The sequence below is a fragment of the Bubalus kerabau genome, chromosome 3 (genome assembly GCF_029407905.1).
Source record: "Bubalus kerabau isolate K-KA32 ecotype Philippines breed swamp buffalo chromosome 3, PCC_UOA_SB_1v2, whole genome shotgun sequence".
NCBI classification, from domain to species: Eukaryota; Metazoa; Chordata; class Mammalia; order Artiodactyla; family Bovidae; genus Bubalus; species Bubalus kerabau.
Genome location: NC_073626.1, coordinates 2,703,281 through 2,726,141, shown reverse-complemented (window position 1 = coordinate 2,726,141; position 22,861 = coordinate 2,703,281).

Genomic DNA, 22,861 nt, shown 5'->3' with positions numbered 1-22,861 from the left:
GTTACAAGCCCTTTGCAGATATTAACCTCTTTCATTCAATAGCACCTAATAAAAATTATAGCTAACATTTACAAAGAAGCCTTATCTTTCCATAAATCACCTTTTGGAATAGGCACAATAGTTTTCCCCAGTTCTGTTAAGTGGGGACACTAGAATTTACACTCAGGTCCAGGTAACTCTGCTTCACAGCTGCTGCTGCGGCTGCTCAGTCTCTTCAGTCGTGTCCGACTCGGTGCGACCCCACAGACGGCAGCCCACCAGGCTCCCCCGTCCCTGGGATTCTCCAGGCAAGAACAATGGAGTGGGTTGCCATTTCCTTCTCCAATGCATGAAAGTGAAAAGTGAAAGTGAAGTCGCTCAGTGTCCGACTCTTCGCGACCCCATGGACTGCAGCCCACCAGGCTCCTCCACCCATGGGATTTTCCAGGCAAGAGTACTGGAGTGGGGTGCCATTGCCTTCTCTGGCTTCACAGGTGAGGCAGTGGTAAAGAATCTGCCTAAAGCAAAGGACAAAAGGAAAGATATAAGCATCTGAATGCAGAGTTCCAAAGAATAGCAAGGAGAGATAAGAAAGCCTTCCTCAGCGATCAATGCAAAGAAATAGAGGAAAACAATAGAATGAGAAAGACTAGAGATCTCTTCAAGAAAATTAGAGATACCAAGGGAACATTTCATGCAAAGATGGGCTCAATAAAGAACAGAAATGGTATGGACCTAACAGAAGCAGAAGATATTAAGAAGAGGTGGCAAGAATACACAGGACTGTACAAAAAAGATCTTCACGACCAAGATAATCACGATGGTGTGATCACTCACCTAGGGCCAGACATCCTGGAATGTGAAGTCAAGTGGGCCTTAGAAAGCATCACTATGAACAAAGCTAGTGGAGGTGATAGAATTCCAGTTGAACTCTTTCAAATCCTGAAGACAATGCTGTGAAAGTGCTACACTCAATATGCCAGCAAATTTGGAAAACTCAGCAGTGGCCACAGGACTGGAAAAGGTCAGTTTTCATTCCAGTCCCTAAGAAAGGCAATGACAAAGAATGCTCAAACTACTGCACAATTGCACTCATCTCACACGCTACTAAAGTAATGCTCAAAATTCTCCAAGCCAGGCTTCAGCAATACGTGAACCATGAACTTCCAGATGTTCAAGCTGGTTTTAGAAAACGCAGAGGAACCAGAGATCAAATTGCTAACATCCACTGGATCATCGAAAAAGCAAAAGACTTCCAGAAAAACATCTATTTCTGCTTTATTGACTATGCCAAAGCCTTTGACTGTGTGGATCACAATAAACTGTGGACAATTCTGAAAGAGATGGGAATACCAGACCACCTGACCTGCCTCTTGAGAAACCTGTATGCAGGTCAGGAAGCAACAGTTAGAACTGGACATGGAACAGACTGGTTCCAAATAGGAAAAGGAGTTCGTCAAGGCTGTATGTTTTCACCCTGCTTATTTAACTTCTATGCAGAGTACATCATGAGAAATGCTGGGCTGGAAGAAATACAAGCTGGAATCAAGATTGCCGGGAGAAATATCAATAACCTCAGATATGCAGATGACACCACCCTTATGGCAGAAAGTGATGAGGAACTAAAAAACCTCTTGATGAAAGTGAAACTGGAGAGTGAAAAAGTTGGCTTGAAGCTCAACATTCAGAAAATGAGAATCATGGCATCTGGTCCCATCACTTCTTGGGAAATAGATGGGGAAACAGTGGAAACAGTGTCAGACTTTATTTTTGGGGGCTCCAAAATCACTGCAGATGGTGACTGCAGCCATGAAATTAAAAGACACTTACTCCTTGGAAGGAAAGTTATGACCAACCTAGATAGCATATTCAGAAGCAGAGACATTACTTTGCCAACAAAGGTCCGTCTAGTCAAGGCTATGGTTTTTCCTGTGGTCATGTATGGATGTGAGAGTTGGACTGTGAAGAAAGATGAAAGGAAAGTGAAAGTGAAGTCTCTCAGTCGTATCCGACTCTTTGTGACCCCATGGACACCAGGCTCCTCCGTCCATGGGATTTTCTAGACAAGAGTACTGGAGTGGGTTGCCTTTTCCTTCTCCAGGGAACTTCCCAACCCAGGGATCGAACCCAGGTCTCCCACATTGTAGACAGACGCTTTACCGTCTGAGCCACCAGTGAAGAAAGCTGAGAGCTGAAGAATTGATGCTTTTGAACTGTGGTGTTGGAGAAGATTCTTGAGAGTCCCTTGGACTGCAAGGAGATCCAACCAGTCCATTCTGAAGGAGATCAGCCCTGGGATTTCTTTGGAAGGAATGATGCTAAAGCTGAAACTCCAGTCCTTTGGCCACCTCATGCGAAGAGTTGACTCATTGGAAAAGACTCTGATGCTGGGAGGGATTGGGGGCAGGAGGAGAAGGGGACGACAGAGAATGAGATGGCTGGATGGCATTACCAACTCTATGGAGGTTAGTTTGAGTGAACTCTGGGAGTTGGTGATGGACAGGGAGGCCTGGTTTGCTGCAATTCATGGGGTCACAAAGAGTCGGACACGACTAAGCAACTGAACTGAACCGAACTGAACCAGTGGAGGAGACGCAAGAGACTCAGGTTCTCTCCCTGGGTCAGGAGGATCCCTTGGAGGAAGACATGGCAACACCTCCAGGGTTCCTGAATGGAGAAGCCCATGGACAGAGGAGCCTGGCGGGCTGCAGTCCACGGGGCCGCAGAGAGTCGGACACGACTCAGCACAACAGCACCTGGGTACCTCTGCTGTCCGAGCTCAGTGTCTTTGTTACCACCCTTTAGTCATTCATTCAGGAAATAGTTCTTGTCCACTTGTTGTGTGCCACGGGGCTTCCTGGTGGCTCAGCTGGGAAAGAATCTGCCAGCAATGCAGAGTTCAATCCTTGACTTGGAAAGAGCCCCTGGAGAAGGGAGTGGTTTTCTTACTTGGAGAATATCATTGACAGAGGAGCTTGGTGGGCTGAGGTCCATGGCGTCCCAAACAGTTGGACACAACTGAGCGACTAAGCACATGTTGTGTGCCAGGCTCCTTGCTAATCAGTGTATATACAATCATCCCTGCTCTCAAGCAACTAATCTTCTATTGCAAAAGATAAGCTTTAAATGGTCAGGAAAAACTGTTATAAAATGAAGGGAAATTGCAGGAAGCTGTGAGCACACATGACCTGGCCACGAGTCTGCTCTGCTGCTTCCCCAAAGACAGTGTCCCTCAGCCCATGGACACTCCAGACATGCTCAGACACCAGAAGAGCCGGATTACGGAAAAGCTATGTTCAAACAATTTGATACCCACCAAAAAAACACATCAAAGTAGCCATCATGGGAGGAATCAACATTTTTACTTGCACATGATTGCCTTATAGTTTAGCCTTTAAAAATGAAATATTACACATTCTAAATTACTTAATGCACTGGTCATAGCAAACACCCTCTTCCAACAACACAAGAGAAGACTCTACACATAGACATCACCAGATGGTCAACACCGAAATCAGATTGATTATATCCTTTGCAGTCAAAGATGGAGAAGCTCTAAACAGTCAGCAAAAACAAGACTGGGAGCTGACTGTGGCTCAGATCATGAACTCCTTATTGCCAAATTCAGACTTGAAGGAAGTGGGGAAAACCACTAGACCATTCAGGTATGACCTAAATCAAATTCCTTATGACTATACAGTGGAAGTGAGAAATAGATTTAAGGGACTAGATCTGATAGACAGAGTGCCTGATGAACTATGGACGGAGGTTCATGACATTGTATAGGAGACAGGGAGAAAGACCATCTCCAAGAAAAAGAAATGCAAGAAAGCAAAATGGCTGTCTGAGGAGGCCTTATAAATAGCTGTGTAAAGAAGAGAGGTGAAAGGCAAAGGAGAAAAGGAAAGATATTCCCATTTGAATGCAGAGTTCCAAAGAATAGCAAGGAGAGATAAGAAAGCCTTCCTCAGCGATCAATGCAAAGGAATAGAGGAAAACAATAGAATGGGAAAGACTAGAGATCTCTTCAAGAAAATTAGAGATACCAAGGGAACATTTCATGCAAAGATGGGCTCAATAAAGAACAGAAATGGTATGGACCTAACAGAAGCAGAAGATATTAAGAAGAGGTGGCAAGAATACACAGAAGAACTGTACAAAGATCTTCACGTCCCAGATAATCATGAAGGTGTGATCACTCACACTCACCTACAGCCAGACATCCTGGAATGTGAAGTCAGGTAGGCCTTAGGAAGCATCACTACGAACAAAGCTAGTGGAGGTGATGGAATTCCAGTTGAGCTATTTCAATTCCTAAAAGATGATGCTGTGAAAGTGCTGCACTCAATATGTCAGCAAATTTGGAAAACTCAGCAGTGGCCACAGGACTGGAAAAGGTCAGTTTTCATTCCAATCCCAAAGAAAGGCAATGCCAAAGAATGCTCAAACTACCACACAATTGCACTCATCTCACACGCTAGTAAAATAATGCTCAAAATTCTCCTGATGTTGAAGCTGAAACTCCAATAGTTTGGCCACCTGATGCGAAGAGCTGACTCATTTGAAAAGACCCTGATGCTGGGAAAAATTGAAGGCAGGAGGAGAAGGGGACGACAGAGGATGAGATGGTTGGATGGCATCACCGACTCAATGGACATGGGTTTGGGTAGACTCTGGGAGTTGGTGATGGACAGGGAGGCCTGGTGTGCTGCAATTCATGGGGTCACAAAGAGTCAGACATGACTGATCAACTGAACTGAACTGAAATTACTTAAAGAATAATTTTAAAAGACCTGTGTACCCATGCCCCAGCTTAAGAATATTTCCTTATTCTAGCCAATACTTGAAGACAGTGGAATAATTTATGGAAGGGGGGAATACAGCATATTTTGTTAGTATTCAGGGCGTGTTTAGGACTTCCCACGTGGCACCAGTGGTAAAGAACCCACCTGCCAATGCAGGTGAGGCGTAAGAAACCTGGGTCCGATCCCTGGGTTGGGAAGATCCCCTGGAGGCGAGCACAACAACCCACTCCAGTATTCTTGCCTGGAGAATCCCATGGACAAAGGAGCCTGGTGGGCTGCAGTGCATGGGGTTGAAAAGACTCAGACATGAGTGAAGCAACTTAGCACGCATGCAGTTGTTTTTAATAGTTTTTTTTATCATGAATTTAGATTTACAGAAAAATTGCAATGATAGTATGAAGATTCCCACATATTCCCCACAGCATTTCCCCTATTATTAGTTTTATTACTTATGTATTTCTTGGCCACACCTTGTGGATTGGAGGATCATAGTTCCCCAACTGGAGATTGAACCTGTGTCCTACGCACTGGGAGCCAGGAGCCTTAACCACTGGACTGCCAGGGAAGTCCCTCCCGTGTTATTAACACCTCACGTTAGCATGGCACACCTGCCACAATTAATGAGCCAACACCAGTACATTTTTGTTAACTAAGGTCTTTATTTCGATTTCCCTAGTTTTTCCTAATGTCCATTTTCTGTTCCAGGGTCTCATTCAAGTCCCCGCGTACACTTAATGATTGTGTCCCCTTAGGCTGTGACAGTTTCACAGATTTTTCCCCTTGTTTCTGATGATCTTGGCATTTTTGAAGAGTCTTGGTTGGATATTGTGTAAAATGGCCCTCAAACGGGATTTGTCTGATGTTTTCCTCATAATTAGACTGGGTTATGTGTTTTGAAGAGGAGACCACAGAGGTACAATGCCTTTCTCATCATATCAAAAGCACAGACTATCAGCACAACTTCTCACTGCTGATGTTGACCTTGATCATCTGGTTAACACAGGGCTTGGCAGGCTTCCCCAGTAAAGTTACTTCCCCCACCCCTGCCCTTTCAGTTCTGCCTGTTTGGGAAGGAGTTACAACAGGCAACACACACGCAACAAGCAAGGACCCATCCTCCTCCTGGAAGGCAGGATGTCTGCAAAAATTACCTGGACTTCTTCTGCACAGAGTTCTCCCACACTTACTAATTTATTCAGTCATTTCTTTGATCATGAATTCCCGGATATTTATTTTGTACTCAGGGTTGTAACACACACTTCCTTACTCGTAGTGTTATGCTGATTGTTCCAACCTGGGCCACTTGGAGCTTTTTTTGGCTCTTGTGGGATGGGTGTGTGTGCGTGGGTGTGTGCGTGTGGTTCTTTACTTCCTGACATTGTTAGATGCTCCAGGCTCAACTTGCATATGTTCTGCACCAGTTCTAGAACCAGCCGTTTCTCCAAGTAGCCATGGTTCCTCTTACTGAAGAATCATTAATAGGAAGCAAGGTCTGGGTGCCAGGTATGCACATTACTACTGGGACTTTTTTGAGTTTTGATTAGGTGGTAACAAAGCTAATGAGCTAGAATCTAAAGGATGAACTAGGTAAGAAGATGGCGGAGATGGCCCCAGGCTGAGGAAAGAATGTGTGCAGAGGTCTTAGACGTGGAAGGAGCAGGTCTTTGAGAATCTGAAAAGAGCTCCTAGGGCTGGCATGCAGAGAACCGGAAGAAGAATGTAGAATGGAATTAGCAGTCAGGCAAGTCTGGGGGGTCATGAAAACGCCCTGGGTGTCTTGAGCAATGATCTGACCCATATTTTTGAAAAGCTTGGCTCTGTGAAGAACAGGTGGTTGGGGCAAAGTAGTTAGGGAATGATTACCCTATTACCTTAACTTCAATGCTTATTTTTTAGGTATCAGCTTATTTCCAAATAAATTCTGGTGAATGCTTTGCTGACACCAAGCGCATGCCCGGCCTGATCTGAGGTGATGAGCAGCGCCTTTAGGACCTCCAGTGCAACACTGAATAGAAGTGGCCGGAGGGGACATCTTTTCTTGATTTTAATTACTGGGGGAAATTTTTCACTATTAAGAGTGATATTTGTTAAAGAAATATTATAGGCATCTTTAATCAGATTAAGGAAATTCCTTTCTAATACTAATTTTCTAAACTTTTAAAATTGTGAATGTATATTGAATTTTATCATCTGTTGAAATGGTCATATGATTTCATCCCTTCATTTTATAAACATGTTGACTTGCACTAATTATTCTCAATTTTAAATCAATTTTCTCTTTCTGGAATAAACCAAAACTTTGGGTTGGCTGTATCATGCTTTTATACATTGCTAATGTTGTTATGCTAGTGATGTGGATTATGAATCCGTGTTCATGAGGAAGCTTGGCCTGGAATTGTCCTTTCATATGTTCCTGTCAGGATTTGACAGCGAGGTTATACATCTCTCAGAAGAGGAGCTGACATGCGCTTCCTCCTTCCCAGCGTTCAGTTTCTGTATAAACGCCATTATTTCTTCTTTTATCATCTGTATGCATGCACTTGTAAAGTCATCTGTCCTGGAGCATTCTTGTTGAAAGGCTTTAAGTTATAGATTCAAATTTACTGATGAAGGAATATTCAGGTTTTCTATTTCTTCCTATGTCAATTTATCCATTTATCGAAATTTTCAAATTTAATGGCATGAAATTGTTCAGAAGGTTTTAATATTGTTAGGGTCAGTCTGTTTTTCATTTTTCACGTTTTGTGTGACTTCTTTTATCAGTCTTGCCAACGCTATATTCACTTATTAGTCTTTTGAAAATACTGACTTTGGACGTCGTTGATTCTATTTGGCTATCAGAGAATCTAGCCTCTGTTCTATTTCACTACGCTCTTTCCATTATTATCTCCTTTTCACTTTGAGTTTTATTTGCCATTATTTTTCTAATTTCTTTAAATGCCTTTGTTCATTGACTTTTAGTCTTTCCAAATGCATGTCTTTAAACCTATAAATTCCTCTGCATCCCCAAAGTCTTGATAATTTACATTTTCATTAAGTTCAAACCTGATTTCCACTTCCACTGTGTTTTCTCCTTTGACTTATGGGTTATTAGAAGTATGCTTTTAATCTTAAAATAGAGAAATTTTCTAGGTTTTTTTATGTTATTTGATTTATTATTTAATGGCAATGTAGTAAAAAAACATAATCTATAGAATTTCAATCCTTTGGATATATGTTATAATGAATTTTATATATGAATATATATTCAGGTTTAGTATTTATGTTATTTAAATCATCTATCAGGATAGGTGTGTTAAACTTTCCTAAATATGATTATGAATCTGTTTTTATGTTTTTTTAGTCCACTTATTTTTTACTTTACATGTTTTGAAGCTATTTATTAGGTACATACAAGTATAAACTGTTATATCTTGCTACTAAATGAAGCATTTTATTATTGAGTGAGTGAGTGAAGTCGCTCAGTCGTGTCTGACTCTTTGTGACCCCACGGACTGTAGCCTACCAGGCTCCTCCATCCATGGGATTTTCCAGGCAAGAATGCTGGAGTGGGTTGCCAATTCCTTCTCCAGGAGATCTTCCCGACCCAGGGATTGAACCCAGGTCTCCTGCATTGTAGGTAGACGCCTTACCGTCTGAGCCACCAGGGAAGTCCAAGATACTAATCATGCTTTTGACTTTATGTCTATTTTGGCTTATATTAAGATACCTATAACCAACTTTTAAAAATTTATGTTTAAATGATAGATAAATCTTTCTCCATCTTTGTATTTTTAAACTTTCTGTATCCTTATGCTTTAGATATGTCTCTCATAAGCAGCAATTTTATCTTTAAATTCCATATGACAACCTTTAAGTGTTTTTATTGGGGAGTTTAATCCAGCAAATTTGGAAAACTCAGCAGTGGCCACAGGACTGGAAAAGGTCAATTTTCATTCCAATCCCAAAGAAAGGCAATGCCAAAGAATGCTCAAACTACCACACAATTGCACTCATCTCACACGCTAGTAAAGTAATGCTCAAAATTCTCCAAGCCAAGCTTCAGCAATACATGAACCGTGAACTTCCTGATGTTCAAGCTGGTTTTAGAAAAGGCAGAGGAACCAGAGATCAAATTGCCAACATCCGCTGGATCATGGGAAAAGCAAGAGAGTTCCAGAAAAGCATCTATTTCTGCTTTATTGACTATGCCAAAGCCTTTGACTGTGTGGATCACAATAAACTGTGGACAATTCTGAAAGAGATGGGAATACCAGACCACCTGATCTGCCTCTTGAGAAATTTGTATGCAGGTCAGGAAGCAACAGTTAGAACTGGACATGGAACAACAGACTGGTTCCAAATAGGAAAAGGAGTTCATCAAGGCTGTATATTGTCACCCTGTTTATTTAACTTATATGCAGAGTACATCATGAGAAATGCTGGACTGGAAGAAACACAAGCTGGAATCAAGATTGCCGGGAGAAATATCAATAACCTCAGATATGCAGATGACACCACCCTTATGGCAGAAAGTGAGGAGGAACTAAAAAGCCTCTTGATGAAAGTGAAAGTGGAGAGTGAAAAAGTTGGCTTAAAGCTCAACATTCAGAAAATGAGAATCATGGCATCTGGTCCCATCACTTCATGGGAAATAGATGGGGAAACAGTGGAAACAGTGTCAGACTTTATTTTTGGGGGCTCCAAAATCACTGCAGATGGTGACTGCAGCCATGAAATTAAAAGACACTTACTCCTTGGAAGGAGAGTTATGACCAACCTAGACAGCATATTCAAAAGCAGAGACATTACTTTGCCAACAAAGGTCCGGCTAGTCAAGGCTATGGTTTTTCCTGTGGTCATGTATGGATGTGAGAGTTGGACTGTGAAGAAAGCTGAGCGCTGAAGAATTGATGCTTTTGAACTGTGGTGTTGGAGAAGACTCTTGAGAGTCCCTTGGACTGCAAGGAGATCCAACCAGTCCATTCTGAAGGAGGTCAGCCCTGGGATTTCTTTGGAAGAAATGATGCTGAAGCTGAAACTCCCATACTTTGGCCACCTCATGCGAAGAGTTGACTCATTGGAAAAGACTCTGATGCTGGGAGGGATTGGGGGCAGGAGGAGAAGGGGACGACAGAGGATGAGATGGCTGGAAGGCATCACCGACTCGATGGATGTGAGTTTGAGTGAACTCCGGGAGTTTGTGATGGACAGGGAGGCCTGGCGTGCTGCGATTCATGGGGTTGCAATGAGTCAGACACAACTGAGTGACTGAACTGCCTGACTGACTGACAGTTACTAAATGTAGTTACCTTACTCTATATTAGAGCCCCAGAACGTATTCCTTTTTTAACTGGAAGTTGAAATCGTTAAGATTAATTGGTTCTGGTGAGGTGTCAGTTTGAGTAGAAACACTTGGCCATTCATCAGTATATGAGGTTCATAAATCATATGTATTAGGCATGTATAAGCCTAGTGACTCTAATTCATGTGTATTCAGTACTAAGAATAAACAGAAATGTAAACTGGTCTAACTATTGTTATATGTGTGTGCGCACTCAGTCCTTCCCAATTCTTTGCAACCCCACAGACTGTAGCCGCCAGGCTCCTCTGTCCATGGGATTTCCCAGGCGAGAATACTGGAGAGGGTTGCCATTTCCATCTCCAGAGGATCTTCCTGACCAGGGATGGAACCCACTTGTGCATTAGCTGGTGGATTCTTCACCACCCGGGAAGCCCAACCATATTAGCAACTGTGATCACTATGCTTTACGTTAGATGCTCAGAGCTTATCCATCTTCTCCTGCAAAGTTTTTTCTACCAGTGTTTACCTTTCATGGAACACTGAGCAGGGGATGTTTTTCCTTGAGTTTAGATGTTGTGATGTATCCACCTGAGGTCAGTTCATTTGGGTAAAAGATTGTTTCAACCCCAGGTTGGCTGACTAATTTCAGCAGAAGAAGCAATAGACTTGCTTTTGGGGATAGAGGTAAAATGAACTTAATCGGTTCAAGGAAAGTTATTGCCAAAGTCCTAAAATTTCTAAAAGGAAAAGGTCAATGCATTCTTTTAGCTTAAGCACTAGGATATACAAAGTTATGAAAAAAAAGCTGAGAATAATTTAATGTCTAATATGTAGCCATGACTAAATAAATTGTGGTATATTTACATAATGAAGTATTATGTGCCCCTGAAGAATAAGATTTTTACAAAAGTTTGGGAAATGCGTATGTCTTAATATTAAGCAAAAGAACCTGAGCACAATTCATAAAATATCTGTACAAGGATGTACATATCAAAAATTTTAAAAACTGGAAATATTAATTTTTGTTAGGGAGAAGAACTGGATGATAGAGAGGCAGAGGCCAGAAAATACTCTTCACTGAGCTTTAAATTATGTGAATGTACTACTTCTTAAAAATTGAAATAAGTAAAATGAAGAAACAGGAAATATGCAATATAATTTCAACTGTGCAAAATGGACACAGAAAATTATCTAGCAGGAACTATACTAAAGTAGCAATATGATTCTCTCTGGAATTACACGGCTTTTATGTCTGTATTTTCTAGAGTTTTTGCAAACAATATTATTTTTAATGAAAATAAATTTATTTGAAAATAAGTGGAAAATATGCAATGTTTAAATGTACGAAACCTATTTTTAAAATCTTTAAAAGATCTATAATCAAGTTTTTCCATAGAGTTAAAGTCATCATTTGGGAGGATTTTAATATGTTTATTATAAATGAATAAAATTTATACAATATTCTTGCCTGGAAAATCCTATGGACAGAGGAATCTGGTAGGCTACAGTCCATGGGGTCGCAAAGAGTTGGACACAACTGAGTGACTTCATTTTTACTTTTTCTTCAAAAGTTATATGGAAAATAGATTCCTCTTTCCATCAGTAGAAAGAAAGCTTTGCACTTAAAGAATGAGGCATGTTGTGAGAGCTAAGAGAGTTGAATTCTCATGGTAGATGTGCAGTAGTCGTGTGTCCTTGGACAAGCAATTTAACTCCTGAAAGTCAAATAATTTTAAATTCTGAAACAAAGACCTGGAGCTAGGTTAGGGTTTCCAAGCATTTGGGGTAACATGGTCCTATAGCACTTTCAAAAATGTGGAAATCAATATCAGTTTGCCGCCTCTCTGTTTGAGTATGAAAAGTCACTAGTCAACAGCAAAACCCACAACTGCCACCCTCCACCATTGTTTCATAAAACAAAAGACTTTTAACTTACCCTTAACTTAAACAAAGTAGGAGAGTGATAACTACAAAGTACAGGGTAATTCTGGGTTTTTTTAATTAATTAATTTTGGCTACACTGGACTCCTTGCAGGATTTTTTTTCTGGCCCTGGTGCACGGCCTGAGGGACCTTAGTTTCCTGACCAGGGATGGACCTGCGCCACGACACCCCGCTGCAGCAGAGCACAATCAAGGCCAGAGTCTTAACCCCTGGACTTCAGGGAAGTCCCTTGGGTAATTCTGTAAATTGTATTATTTACTCTTACAAAAAATTGTTAGAAAACTGTTTTCCCATTTTCTTGCAGTGTTGTGCTTGGGAATCATTAATTTAGATGAAGACCATTTAACTCTCAGTTCAGGTCACTCTCTCAGTCGTGTCCGACTCTGAGACCTCATGGACTGCAGCATGCCAGGCCTCCCTGTCCATCATCAACTCCCAGAGTTTACTCAAACTCATGTCCATCGAGTCAGTGATGCCATCCAACCATCTCATCCTCTATCATCCCCTTCTCCTCCTGCCTACAATCTTTCCCAGCATCAGGATCTTTTCTAAGGAGTCAGCTCTTTGCATCAGGTAGCCAAAGTATTGGAGCTTCAACTTCATTATCAGTCCTTCCAATGAAAATTCAGGACTGATTTCCTTTAGGATGGACTGGTTGGATGTCCTTGCAGTCCAAGGGTCTCTCAACAGTCTTCTCCAACACCACAGTTCAAAACATCAATTCTTCAGCACTCAGCTTTCTTTAGAGTCCAACTCTCACATCCATACATCAGATCAGATCAGATCAGTCACTCAGTCATGTCTGACTCTTTGCAACCCCATGAATTGCAGCACGCCAGGCCTCCCTATCCATCACCAACTCCCGGAGTTCACTCCGACTCACGTCCAGCGAGTCAGTGATGCCATCCAGCCATCTCATCCTCTGTCGTCCCCTTCTCCTCCTGCCCCCAATCCCTCCCAGCATCAGAGTCTTTTCCAATGAGTCAACTCTTCGCATGAGGTGGCCAAAGGACTGGAGTTTCAGCTTCAGCATCATTCCTTCCAAAGAAATCCCAGGGCTGACCTCCTTCAGAATGGACTGGTTGGATCTCCTTGCAGTCCAAGGGACTCTCAAGAGTCTTCTCCAACACCACAGTTCAAAAGCATCAATTCTTCAGCCCTCAGCCTTCATCACAGTCCAACTCTCACATCCATACATGACCACAGGAAAAACCATAGCCTTGACTAGCCGGACCTTTGTTGGCAAAGTAATGTCTCTGCTTTTGAATATGCTATCTAGGTTGGTCATAACTTTCCTTCCAAGGAGTAAGCATCTTTTAATTTCATGGCTGCAGTGATTTTGGAGCCCAGAAAAATTAAGTCTGACACTGTTTCCACTGTTTCCCCATCTATTGCCCATGAAGTGGTGGGACCGGATGCCATGATCTTCGTTTTCTGAATGTTGAGCTTTAAGCCAACTTTTTCACTCTCCACTTTCACTTTCATCAAGAGGCTTTTGAGTTCCTCCTCACTTTCTGCCATAAGGGTGGTGTCATCTGCATATCTGAGGTTATTGATATTTCTCCCGGCAATCTTGATTCCAGCTTGTGTTTCTTCCAGTCCAGCATTTCTCATGATGTACTCTGCATATAAGTTAAATAAACAGGGTGACAATATACAGCCTTGATGAACTCCTTTTCCTATTTGGAACCAGTCTGTTGTTCCATGTCCAGTTCTAACTGTTGCTTCCTGACCTGCATACAAATTTCTCAAGAGGCAGATCAGGTGGTCTGGTATTCCCATCTCTTTCAGAATTGTCCACAGTTTATTGTGATCCACACAGTCAAAGGCTTTGGCATAGTCAATAAAGCAGAAATAGATGCTTTTCTGGAACTCTCTTGCTTTTCCCATGATCCAGTGGATGTTGGCAATTTGATCTCTGGTTCCTCTGCCTTTTCTAAAACCAGCTTGAACATCAGGAAGTTCACGGTTCACGTATTGCTGAAGCCTGGCTTAGAGAATTTTGAGCATTACTTTACTAGCATGTGAGATGAGTGCAATTGTGCGGTAGTTTGAGCATTCTTTGGCATTGCCTTTCTTTGGGACTGGAATGAAAACTGACCTTTTCCAGTCCTGTGGCCACTGCTGAGTTTTCCAAATTTGCTGGCATATTGAGTGCAGCACTTTCACAGCGTCATCTTTCAGGGTTTGGAATAGCTCAACTGGAATTCCATCACCTCCACTAGCTTTGTTCGTAGTGATGCTTTCTAAGGCCCACTTGACTTCACATTCCAGGATGTCTGGCTCTAGGTCAGTGATCACACCATCGTGATTATCTGGGTCGTGAAGATCTTTTTTGTACAGTTCTGTGTATTCTTGCCATCTCTTCTAAATATCTTCTTACCATACCATAGTTCATCAGGCACTCTATCTATCAGATCTAGGCCCTTAAATCTATTTCTCACTTCCACTGTATAATCATAAGGGATTTGATTTAGGTCATACCTGAATGGTCTAGTGGTTTTCTCTACTTTCTTCAATTTCAGTCTGAATTTGGCAATAAGGAGTTCATGATCTGGGCCACAGTCAGCTCCTGGTCTCGTCTTTGCTGACTGTATAGAGCTTCTCTATCTTTGGCTGCAAAGAATATAATCAATCTGATTTCAGTGTTGACCATCTGGTGATGTCCATGTGTAGAGTCTTCTCTTGTGTTGTTGGAAGAGGGTGTTATGACCAGTGCATTTTCTTGACAAAACCCTGTTAGTCTTTGCCCTGCTTCATTCCGTATTCCAAGGCCAAATTTGCCTGTTACTCCAGGTGTTTCTTGACTTCCCTTTTTTGCATTCCAGTCCCCTATAATGAAAAGGACATCTTTTTGGGGTGTTAGTTCTAAAAGGTCTTGTAGATCTTCATAGAACCGTTCAACTTCAGCTTCTTCAGCGTTACTGGTTGGGGCATAGACTTGGATTACTGTGATATTGAATGGTTTGCCTTGGAAAGGAACAGAGATCATTCTGTCGTTTTTGAGATTGCATCCAAGTACTGCATTTCGGACTCTTTTGTTGACCATGATGGCCACTCCATTTCTTCTGAGGGATTTTTGCCTGCAGTAGTAGATATAATGGTCATCTGAGTTAAATTCACCCATTCCAGTCCATTTCAGTTTGCTGATTCCTAGAATGTTGACATTCACTCTTGCCATCTCTTGTTTGACCACTTCCAATTTGCCTTGATTCATGGACCTGACATTCCAGGTTCCTATGCAATATTGCTCTTTACAGCATCGGACCTTGCTTCTATCACCAGTCACATCTACAGCTGGGTATTCTTTTTGCTTTGGCTCCATCCCTTCATTCTTTCTGGAGTTATTTCTCCACTGATCTCCAGTAGCATACTGGACACCTACTGACCTGGGGAGTTTCTCTTTCAGTATCCTATCATTTTGCCTTTTCATACTGTTCATGGGGTTCTCAAGGCAAGAATACTGAAGTGGTTTGCCATTCCCTTCTCCAGTGGACCACCTTCTGTCAGATCTCTCCACCATGACCCGCCCGTCTTGGGCTGCCCCACAGACATGGCTTAGTTTCATTGAGTTAGACAAGGCTGTGGTCCTAGTGTGATTAGATTGACTAGTTTTCTGTGAGTATGGTTTCAGTGTTGTTTGCCCTCTGATGCCCTGTTGCAACACCTACCGTCTTACTTGGGTTTCTCATATCTTGGGTGTGGGGTCTCTTTTCACGGCTGCTCCAGCAAAGCACAGCCATTGCTTTGGACGAGGGGTATCTCCTCACCGCTGCCCTTCCTGACCTTCAACATGGGATAGCTCCTCTAGGCCCTCCTGCGCCCGCACAGCCACGGCTCCTTGGACATGTGGTTGGACCTCCCGGCCACTGCCCCTGGCCTCGGGCGTGGGGTTGCTCCTCCCGGCCGCCGCCCTTGGCCTCGGGTGTGGGGGTGTGGGGTAGCTCCTCTCGGCTGTTCCTGCGCAATCGCAGTCTGGTACTCTCGGCCGCTGCCCCTGACCTCGGACGTGGGGTAACTCCTCTTGGCAACTGCCCTTCGCTTTGACTAAATAGACCTTTGTCGGCAAAGTAATATCTCTGCTTTTTAATATGCTGTCTAGGTTGGTCATAACTTTTCTTCCAAGGAGCAAACGTCTTTTAATTTCATGGTTGCAGTCACCATGATTTTGCAGTGATTTTGGAGCCCCTCACAAATAAACTCTCTCACTGTTTCCACTGTTTCCCCATCTATGTGCCATAAAGTGATAGGACTGGATGCCATGATCTTAGTTTTCTGAATATTGAGTTTTAAGCCAACTTTTTCACTCTCCTCTTTCACTTTTGTCAAGAGGCTCTTTAGTTTTTCTTCATTGTCTGCCATAAAGGTGGCGTTATCTGTGTATCTGAGGTTATTGATATTTCTCCTGGCAATGTTGATTCCAGCTTGTGCTTCATCCATCCCAGCATTTCACATGATGTACTCTGCATATAAGTTAAAAAAGCAGAGTGACAATATGCAGCCTTGACATACTCCTTTCCCAATTTGGAACCAGTCTGTTGTGCCCTGTCCAGTTCTAACTGTTGCTTCTTGACCTGTATACAGATTTCTCAAGAGGCAGGTCAGGTGGTCTGGTATTCCCAGCTCTTTCAGAATTTTCCCGTTTGTTGTGATCCACACAGTCAAAGGCTTTGGTGTAGTCAATAAAGCAGAAGCAGACGTTTTTCTGGAACTCTTTTGCTTTCTCGATGGTCCAACAGATGTTGGAAATCTGATCTCTGGTTCCTCTGCCTTCTCTAAATCTAGCTTGAACATCAGGAAGTTCATGGTTCATGTACTGTTGAAGCCTGGCTTGGAGAATTTTGGGCATTACTAGCCTGTGAGATGAGTGCAATTGTGCAGTAGTTTGAACATTCTTTGGCATTGTCTTTCTTTGGGATTGGAATGAATACTGACCTTTTCCAATCCTGTGTCCATTGCTGAGTTTTCCAGATTTGATGGCATATTAAGTGCAGCACTTTCACAACATCATCTTCTTATATTTGGAATAGCTCAACTGGAATTCCATCACCTCCACTAGCTTTGTCAATAGTGATGCTTCCTAAGGCCCCCTTGACTTCACATTGCAGGATGTCTGGCTCTACGTGAGTGATCACACCATCATGGTTATCTGGGTCATTAAGATCTTTTTTGTATAGTTCTTCTGTGTATTCTTGCCACCTCTTAATATCTTCTGCTTCTGTTAGGTCCATATGATTTCTGTCCTTTATTGTGCCCACCTTTGCATGATATGTTTGCTTGGTATCTCTAATTTTGGACTCTGCACTCAAATGGGTATATCTTTCCTTTTCTCCTTTGACTTTAGCTTCTCTTCTTTTCTCAGCTATTTGTAAGGCCTCCTCAGACAACCATTTTGCCTTTTTTTGCATTTCTTTTTCTTGGGGACGGTCTTGATCACTGCCTCCTGTACAGTGTCACAAACCTCTGTCCATAGTTCTTCAGGCACTCTGTCTATCAGATCTAATCCCTTGAATCTACTTGTCACTTACAGTGTATAATTGTAAGGGATTTGATTTAGGTCATAAATGAATGGTCTAGTGGTTTTCCCTACTTTCTTCAATTTAAGTCTGAATTTGGCAATAAGGAGTTCATGATCTGAGCCACAGTCAGCTCCCGGTCTTGTTTTTGCTGACTGTATAGAGCTTCTCCACCTTTGCCTGCAAAGAATATAGTTAGTCATCTGATTTTGGTATTGACTGGTGATGTCCCTGTGTAGAATCTTCTCTTGTGTTGCTGGATGAGGGTATTTGCTGTGACCAGTGCGCTGTCTTGGCAAAACTCTATTAGCCCTTGCCCTGATTCATTCTGTACTCCAAGGCCAAAACTGCCTGTTACTCCAGTTATCTCTTGACTTCCTACCTTTGCATGCCAGTCCCCTATAATGAAAAGGGCATCTTTTTTTGGTTGTTAGTTCTAGAAGAGTGTTAGTTTTTTTGGGGTGTTAGTTCTACAGTTTCAACTCTAAAATTGTATAATTCTAAATACAGAAATAGGGAACAAACTTAAGTCTGAGCTTTTAAACTATACATTTATTCTTGTCAATGAATCACGGCTACAGTGGTGTTCCAGAGCCATCACTGACGCTCACATGGAGCTCACAACACTAAGGCTCTGTTCAGTCATCAAACAGGCATCATAGTTCCATTTTTACACACTGATGCCGAGAGCTGGCCTGCACAAGATACCTGACTGAAAAGCACTGTAAGCTATGAGGTGGGCAAAAGCAACTCCACTTCCTCTTGAAGAGTCTGAAAGGGAATTCACATGGTTGACTGGACTGGAAATCAGGTATTCTTAATTCTAGAATCCATGTTTGTTTCATTTTCTCTATCAAATTTATTTGCTTCCTTTGAATATTATATAGTTCATAGATGATTTACATAATAACTATTCCAAACCTCTGAGGGACATAAAAGATGTTTGAGATCAATCCTTGCCCTCCAAGGAATTTAAAATCTGACCAGGGATGCAAGACACACACACACACACACATACACACACACATCCCTTATGACCAAGGCAACATGCAGTTGAGCTGAATGAGTACTGTGAATAATAAATACAGTCATTGGAGGACTCCCCTGGCAGTCCAGTGGTTAGCGCTCAGTACTTTCACTCCTGGACCTGGGTTTGGTCCCTGGTTGGGGAACTGAGATCCTCCAAGCCGGGTGGAGCAGCCAATAAATAAACAAAGTAATTGAACTTTGCTGCTGCTGCTGCTAAGTCACTTCAGTCGTGCGACCCCAGAGATGGCAGCCCATCAGGCTCCCCTGTCCCTGGGATTCTCCAGGCAAGAACACTGGAGTGGGTTTCCATTTCCTTCTCCAATGCAGGAAAGTGAAAAGTGAAAAGTGAAAGTGAAGTCATTCAGTCGTGTCTGACTCCTAGTGACCCCATGGACTGCAGCCTACCACGCTCCTCTGTCCATGGGATTTTCCAGGCAAGAGTACTGAAGTGGGTTGCCATTGCCTTCTCCGAATTGAACTTTAGAGGAAGGTAAAAACCACAGAACCAAATCAAAGGCTTGAATTGTGCCTTTCAGGGGCAAGAGGTGGAAGAAGAATATTTAATTCAAGTGAGGAAACACTATGAACAAAAGCTCAGAAGGAAAATCAAATCTCCGTTCCAGGAAGCAGAGGAGTGCTGGGCTGCAGGAGCTGATAAAATCAGAGAAACAGCTTAGGTCCCATTGTGGAAGCCTAGCCTGTCAGGCTCAGGACCTGAAGCAGTGTGGTCGGCTGAAGGCTTCTGATCAGATAAAAGGACGGGCAAGTTGTGCCCTCGGAAGGTTCATCGGTGGTGATCCGGGGAAGGAGGGTGTGCAGAGGAGTCAGACAGAGGGAGAGAGCAGCAGTTTACTGGAGACGCTAATGGGTAAGTGTATGAATGCGAGGAAGGAGGAAAGAAAAATTAGGAAGAAGCACAATCACAGGACCTGGTGATGGATTCAACATAAAGGGTGATGAGGAGGGAGGACCAATCAAGTACCCAAAATTTTAAGCTTTCATATTTACTAGGAGGATTATGGTACCATAGGCAAAAATAGGGACAGAGCAAAAGTTTGGGATAAAATAAAACAATTTAATTTTAGGTGTAAATTTTGGGAGGCAGCTTCACATGACAGACGTGAGTTCACATTTTATTTTCGTAATGTTGAACAAGCCTGGTGAAATCAAGATTCTGTGCCTCTCTCTTTCCCAGTCTCCTGCTAGGTAAAGCGAAGGTGGCCCACCTCTAGGATGCTTCGGAGGGTTAAAAAATGACATTTCATTTCAAAGCACTGGTGGTAGCCTGTGGTGTATATGATCAATAAAATGACTTTGTTTTTGCCATTGCCAAGCCTTATTATGGTGCTAATGAATGAAATTGACAGGCATCACTAACGGCGGACACAAGGCCTTTGGTGTGTCAGTGGAAGTACCCAGTAGGTAATCTGAGTGGAGAGGTTGGAACTAAGTGAGTGTTCAGACTGGAGAGTCATCTGTTCCAAGTGATAGTTGATGCTTGAAGGAGGATTCGTTATTTAGCAAACACGAAAGGAGAAGACGTGGCCTGAGTGCAGAACTTAGGGGACACCCAAAGCGGGAGGCTGTGAGGAGGAAGAGGAAAGCTTCACAAAGGCTTAATCAGCGAGGGAGAGAGGAGAAACAGGATGCAATATTACAGAGTTCAGGACAGGGGTGAGGGAATCCCCGGGTGGTCCAGTGGCTAAGACTCCACACTCCCAATGCAGGACCTGGGGTTCAATCCCTGGTCAGGGGACTAGATCCCCCATGCTGTACTAAGAGGTCACATGCACAGCTAAGACCCAGTGGAGCCAACAGAGAAAAAAGAGGGGGGTGATTTCAACAAAGAAGTAGTGAACATTTCCAAATGTTGTCAAAAAGGTATGCTATGCTATGCTAAGTCACTTCAGTCATGTCTGACTCTGTGTGACCCCATAGATGGCAGCCCACCAGGCTCCCCCGTCCCCAGGATTCTCCAGGCAAGAACACTGGAGTGGGTTGTCATTTCCTTCTCCAGTGCATGAAAGTGAAAAGTGAAAGTGAAGTCGCTCAGTCGTGTCCTACTCTTCACGACCCCATGGACTGCAGCCCACCAGGCTCCTCCGTCCATGGGATTTTCCAGGCAAGAGTACTGGAGTGGGGTGCCATTGCCTTCTCCATCAAAAAGGTAGGTATTACTTAAATTCTTGAGCAATATCAAGAATTGGCATGACTATCAAGATCATTCACATTATATATGGGAAAAGAATCAGAAGATGAATGGATATGTGTGTGTGTGTGTGTGTATGTGTGTGTATAGAGACAGAGAGAAAGAGAGAGGTATAAATGAATCACTTTCTACACCTGAAACATACAACATTGTAAACCAACTATAATATAAAATAAAAATTAAATTAAAAAGTGAGAAAATAAATGTTTGTGTTAAATTTTAGGGATAACCACTAATATAGTGGAAATAGAATATATTATTTCTAAGAATTTGCCCACAATGCAGGAGACCTGGGTTCCATCCCTGGGTCAGGAAGATCCCTTGAAGAAGGAAACGGCAACCCACTCCAGTATTCTTGCCTGGAGAATCCCACAGTCAGAGGAGCCTGGTGGGCTGCAGTCTGTGGGGTCGCAGAGTCAGACATGATTGGGCAACTATCACTACTAATTCTAACTCAGCGATGAATACAAAGAGGACAAAGATCAAATCTAACAGAAGATGGAAAAAAGTGGAGGCAAGTAAAAATGATGGCAAATAGAATTTTTTAAAAAGATCATATACGTTACAAATGATTTAACTACTAGGATATTTTTCAACAGTACATATTTATCACCTTCAAGGATAGACTTTCTAATCAGAGTAATCAAATATTAATTTAAGAGAGAGGAAGACTTTGTAATCAGCATATTAAAGTACTAGCCAGAGCAGTGCTGTTTATGAAGATAATCTAATGACATTTTAATATACACATAAGAATAAAAATTGTTGGGAAATAACTCTTTAATATTCATCTACTCCTTCTTACAAATTATACTCTTCATTTGTTTAATAAACCCAGAGAACAAAGAGTCAACTTCAACCATTCTTTGTCCAAATTTTCACAAATTTCAAATGATACAATCTGATTGGGATTTTACTGTTTAGCAGGTGGGTGAGTCCAAGAACTGAACGTCAAAGACCAAGTGCCTTGTCTGCCCTTCAGAACCTGTCTGTAGGTTTAAGAGATCTTACAGAGAAGGCAATGGCACCCCACTCCAGTACTCTTGCTGGAAAATCCCATGGACGGAGGAGCCTGGTGGGCTGCAGTCCATGGGGTCGTGAAGAGTCAGACACGACTGAGCGACTTCACTTTCACTTTTCACTTTCATGCATTGGAGAAGGAAATGGCAACCCACTCCAGTGTTCTTGCCTGGAGAATCCTGGGGACGGGGGAGCCTGGTGGGCTGCCGTCTACGGGGTCGTGCAGAGTCAGACACGACTGAAGCGACTTAGCAGCAGCGGCAGCAGCAGCACAGAGGTAAACACAACTTCTGCAATGATGATCTGTCGACTTTGTGTATTTAAGCTGCATTATGATTGCCATAGGTCCAAGAAAAATCATAGCTCATCATGGTTGCCAAGGCCCAACTGCTACAAGTACTTGGCATAAAGGCTTCGCCAGCAAATAAGGCCAGGGACTCTGTTCCATTCAACTGAAATTTATGAAGTTGATACAGCTGATTTATAAAAATGAGTTGATTTACAAAATACAGGTGATACAAAGACATAGAAGAAATTTTCAGAGGGAAAGGGGGATCAGAAAATTGCAGCATGCAACAAGGATAAAATTATTACAGAGTAATATATTCCATTTGCTAAGCAAATTTGGCCCAAGTTTCCCAGTGGCCAGAGGAAAGAGGAAACCTTCGAGAAAGGAAGTGAGCACTCACTGCTGATCAGAAGATTAAAAGGTTGTTTAGGAAAATCGACGGTCCCCCTGCATTCCCAGGGGAAGTTTTCCTGTGGGTCCTCACAAAGAGGAATCTAGCGACAGAGCGGACCGGGCTATCAATAAAGCCCCTAAGCTAAGAGGAAGGACACATTCCTGGGCTGGGTCTGATAGCAGCCCTCTCTGTGCACACAACTTGGTCAAGTCCGCTCTACAAGGAGGCAAGTGCCTCCGATCTAAACGCACAGTGCTCAGATGCCCAGACTTGATCCCAAGTTAAATTTGAGGGTATCCAGCAGAATGGATAATTTACATACCCTTCAGGGAATTCTCAAACATTATTTTTCAAAAAATCACTATTTGCTAGAGGACTGGCCAGTAGAGAGCT